Here is a 5,162-nt window from a genome sequence, read left to right as displayed (position 1 = left end):
GATGATCTTTTAAACTTGCCCATAGCTAAGAAATCAAACAGTATATCTAAACGAAATTAATTTCAAATTATTTTTTAGGTTCTAAGCTTTTATCTAATCTTTCAGAAGTTGCAAAATTTATTCCACAAGAGTCTTTTTTATCATAACCAGGTACACATCTTAAAACTATTTAAGTCTTCCTTAGTAATTTCTTCTTATCTTTAATAGTAACGAAAATAATTTAAATGAACGTTTTAAAATTGACACCCTGTATATTAAAAATAAGAGATATATTTTCTTCATAATTGGATAGGCTTTTTACAATGGCAATGTACAAATATCAAAATTGCAATTATATTATAACATATGTATATATATATAAGCTTCACATTTAAACACAAGATTCTTTATTATATTTTTTAATACCAATATTTTAATAATTATAACAAGGGTTTTTTAACAAGAGATGTATAACATTGTATACAAATTTTCAAAAACCTATAGATAATTTCAGTTATGCTCTTGCATCATTAATTGTTGATGGAAATCTTACCTCAATTCCATCTAGTTCCTTAGACATTACTATTTGACAGCCTAGCCGTGACCTGAAATTAAATATTATATAACTGAATATGTCAATAAATATATTTATTGCTATACAAATTAATACTAATACACAATAAGATTTCTATTTATCCATTTGAAAATCAACATCGTAAATATGCTAATTCCAACATAGATTTGTAATGATTATAGGGTCATAAATAAAAAACTATGAACATTTATTATAATTTCAGTTTCGTAGTATTCAGAGATAGCGATTTGAAATTCTACATTGAGATGCAGATTTCGAAATACCCAATACTAACCTGTTTTTACATAAATTTAAATAGAAAAATTCACTTTATAAAATATTAAAAGGTAATAGAATTAATAATGTGAATAATTTGATACTGATTATTAATATCACTGATTATAACGTATCTGTTAATTCATATGCTAAATCCAACATGTCTAATTCTTCATCTGTTGGTTTGTCAGGAAGTGCGTCATAAACTTCTTTCGAAAATATTAAACGGCACGTACTACAAGTTAATGTTCCTTCACAAGCACCTATATCAATTATATTTTAAGATTACAACATACTTATATAATAAAGTATCAAAAGTTAAAAATAATAAGAATGTTAAACTTAATAAAAATGAAAATTTTCAAATATTTTCTACCTCAAAATTATTTATTTTAAATTAAGTAAATTATGCTTCTTTAAAACATACCATATCCATCTAAATCAATTTCATTATTTACTACTATGTCTAATATAGTATCTCCAACTTTCCCCTTTGCTTTGATTCTCTCTCCACTTGCTTTAACAAACGTTATATTTACTCTGAAAATAATATTTATGAAAGATAAAAATTATCTCAATATAATTATTTTCTTTATTTTTTGTGTTTCTTCAATTAATCTTCTTTTAATTATACCTTAATTATATGTATCACTTATGATAATAGAAATAATTTAAAAATAAGATATACTTGTCTTAATAATACATAAATAAAATTCGTACATCATATATTTATAACAGTGTTATATTTTTAGTTGTTCACTGTCAATGTTGTTCTTATTAATACTATTCTATTAATACTATGTTATTTTTCTAGATGTTATCCTCCTACAAAGAGAAAAATTTCTTAGACATTATTATTAGCATTATTATTTTGACACCAATTTTATATTGGAAGGTAAGTACTGAAATTCTATTAAAAAAAGAAGGAAAGCACAAGAAAATTTGTATCACTTACTCTTGTTTTTCTGAAAGTGATTGCGTGGTCGATATTCCTCTTGTTGCCTGCAAAAAGGGCAACGTTGTTTTGCTTGTATATTTTGAATAATTTGATGCAATACCGAGAATTGATCTCGAAAATTTTTGTAATTGATTTACTAACGCCATTCCACTGTCATAAATATCATGAGTATGGGACACCCTGTCCGAACACCAGATAAGTATTGCGGAAAATATCAATTGTAGATCAATTGTACTTTGTACAAAAACTTCCACGGCATTCTTCGGCTGCTATACTGGGACGTTCCCTTACTGTGATAGGTTATAAAACGATTCCTAACACAAGTGACGTATCTCTACCGGACATGTGCTCTTCGGGCCACACGTTTTATGATACAAGACCAGCAAAATGATCAATGTGTAATTTTACATATCTTACATTTTTTTCCAAATGAAATATTGTTTTTATTAAACGTTTAAAACCTCAGGCAACATTTATTTCATCTGATTTCAGTTTTACAAATATATATCTATATTACATATCTGTATAAATTACGGTCTGGTTATATCAAACAGGGACCGGCACTCGCTAGGGAAAACTGCCCAAAAATTGAATCGTAAAAACCAATATGAAAGACAACAAATTTCTCGTTCTGCGGAACAAATAGAAATGAGCAGAGTATCTTTATCTTTCTCTGAGACATTCAAAGCGTATCACGCATACGCTAAACATGAAGAAAACTTTCTTGTCTTCCATGTTCATTTTTCCCTTTCCTTTTCCGAACGGTTTCTTCTATATTTATTTATATGTTCGTGATTGATGCTATTGACAACATACAACTCAGGGGAAATACGAATAGTAATAGATATATGTATAATTCATTATGCAATTTTATAGAATTAAATCTTATTTATCTTCAGATATAAAAACTATATTTACCAGCTGAAACACTAACGCATATGCAGTATAATATAATCTGCTTAACAATCTCGTTTTAGTTATAATATGTGATTAATTCTTTTGCTATTTCGCTATAAACAGTTTCTTGTGCATACAATATTTTTTTATAGTATTCTAATATATTGGTAGATATTGTAAAGAAAGTAAAATACAGTTATTGAAGTTTGGGAACATTCAATGTTAACCTTGCTTCAAAAAATAATCTTTCGAATGAATGGGGAATAGATTTTTAGTATTATAGTTGGTATAATGTCATCATTGTTTACAATGTGTTAGAGTTAAAGAAATGAGTCAAATTAATATTTCAGAAGCAAATTCAATATTTAAATGATGTTATTTTAAAATGGCAGATGATATGAATGTTCTTTTTATACGAGGAAATGGAAACGTATGTATGGTAATGGAAACGTAATGGTTTTAACATTATTTTAGTACAAGATCTTAGCATAATAGTAATTAACAGTATCCACTACCTTTTAGTCAATTTTTGAAAAATGACATATATGATAATTTGCAATAGTTTGATAATAAAATACTTGTATCAATATTAATAACGTATAATTGGCTATCTCAAAAGGATACAGACACAGCCAATGATAATGTTTGGGATGATAGTGCATTAATAGAAGCATATGATAAAGCAATATATTTAGCAAAAGAAGAAGTTATCAAGCGAATGGGAATGGATGTTGGAAATTCTCAACCGAAAGAAAACCTACAAAATCTTAAGCAGCCTAAACACGCAAGTAAATTACACAAGGTTGTGATTTTGATAGAATATTACAAATTTGATACAGAATATTATTCAATATATTGATTAAGAAGCAAATTATTTTATTTTGCTATTTACTTATATTTATTTGTATACACATCTTCTCTCTACAGAAATGGATCATAGGAGCACCTTATCGTGCAATATACTCAGAGGATGGAGAAACTTATGAAGCTATAATATCAAAAATTTACGAAAACAATGGCACGTGTTGAAGTGGTTACCACTTCTAAGAAAACTCTACATCTGGTCTTTTTTAGTTTTCTCAAGCACTGGAGCCATCGACAGCGTGTAGACAAAAGACTGCGACGAAGTCAGGCCATAAACAGTAGACAGGCGACGTTGGCTTCGGGGTTTTTCAGTTATTAGGTAACACAGCTAGCGTGCGGATCTGGACCAGCTCAAATTGTATTTTTACTTATTACACTTCTACTTAAATATATTTTCTACCTTACAATTTATCCACGTGTTTTCTCTGTTTACACACCGAATAACCTCAACAGGTTATGGGCCCAGGGCTGTAAATTGCAAGGTAGCAACGTGAAATGAATAAATTGTTAAAGTGTTGTGCTTAGTAAAATAAGGGATAGTGCTAAAATGGAATCAGCAAGTGCGAAGGTCGAAGAAAATTGGCTCCAGTGGCGTTTTGTTATGCGTACACTTTTGGAGGAAGATGACGACCTGATCAACGTGTGTGAAGGGAATTTGTGTCATCCAGGTAACAGCGCGGAGAAAGAAATCGCTCGTGGAAGATTTTTGAAAGCAGATCGATTAACGAGAAAATTAATCGTGACCTCAGTAGGAAAGAAACCGTTGGATCTTCTTTTATGTTGCACGACAGCACATGAAATGTGGAAAAAGCTGAATACAGTATATGACATGAAGTCGGATGAGAATTTAAATATGGTCCAGAAGCAGTTCTTCAATTTTAAATGGGAAGAATCTGAAAATGTCTCTTACAACCTACCAAAGTTGGAACTCATAGCGGCGAAGATGAAAGTCCTTGGGAGTGAAATTGGCGAGAAAATGCTGATAACACGCATTTTATCGGTGTTACCAAACAAATTCGATCATTTTCACAGTGCGTGGGATTCCGTGGAAGAAGAAAAGAAGACCTTAGACAGGCTTAGTACCAGGCGGATGACGGAAGAAATTAGATGGAAGAAAGACGACCAGGAAACATCGGTGGCACTGGTAACAAAAGGTAATAATTATAAAAGGGAACAGCAGAAGCAGTCAAGTAAACGTGAATACGAGAAACAAGGACCAAGTTGCTTTAACTGTGGAAAAGTTGGCCATCTAAAGAAGGATTGCTTTAGATGCTTTATATGCAAAAGGAAAGGCCACACCAGCAAAAACTGTTTTAAAAATAACAAAAGAAGCAACAATAGAGACAACCAGGAACCTAGAAACCAAAATCGGGATCACAGCGGAATTGGTCTATTAGGAAGTACCTCAGCGATACAAACGGCAAACGCTGATGTTTGGATAATCGACTCAGGAGCTACGGATCACATGACAGGACGACGGGAATGGTTCAGCGTTTTCGAAGAATTCGATAACACGGTGAAGATAGAGATCGGCGATGGTCCGTTCATGAATGCGTGCGGCAAAGGAAAAATCAGAATAGAGACTTTTGTGGACGGCAAATGGGTAACATGTAC

The 5,162-nt window shown here is 31.0% G+C and overlaps 1 long non-coding RNA gene across 1 annotated transcript; it reads right to left on the bottom strand.

Moving 5' to 3' along the window:
* Positions 1–1,335: 1,335 nt before the first annotated feature.
* Positions 1,336–2,123, bottom strand: LOC117240854. Its single transcript, XR_004494803.1, has 3 exons — positions 1,929–2,123; positions 1,785–1,831; positions 1,336–1,369 (listed from the first exon to the last, which is right to left on the bottom strand). It is a non-coding gene; the product is annotated as an uncharacterized LOC117240854 (long non-coding RNA).
* Positions 2,124–5,162: the final 3,039 nt, after the last annotated feature.

The sequence above is a fragment of the Bombus vosnesenskii genome, unplaced genomic scaffold (genome assembly GCF_011952255.1).
Source record: "Bombus vosnesenskii isolate JDL3184/JDL3185 unplaced genomic scaffold, Bvos_JDL3184-5_v1.1 scf7180000015010, whole genome shotgun sequence".
NCBI lineage: Eukaryota > Metazoa > Arthropoda > Insecta > Hymenoptera > Apidae > Bombus > Bombus vosnesenskii.
The sequence above is the reverse complement of the archived record's forward strand: the minus strand, read 5'-3'. Positions and strand labels throughout refer to the sequence as shown.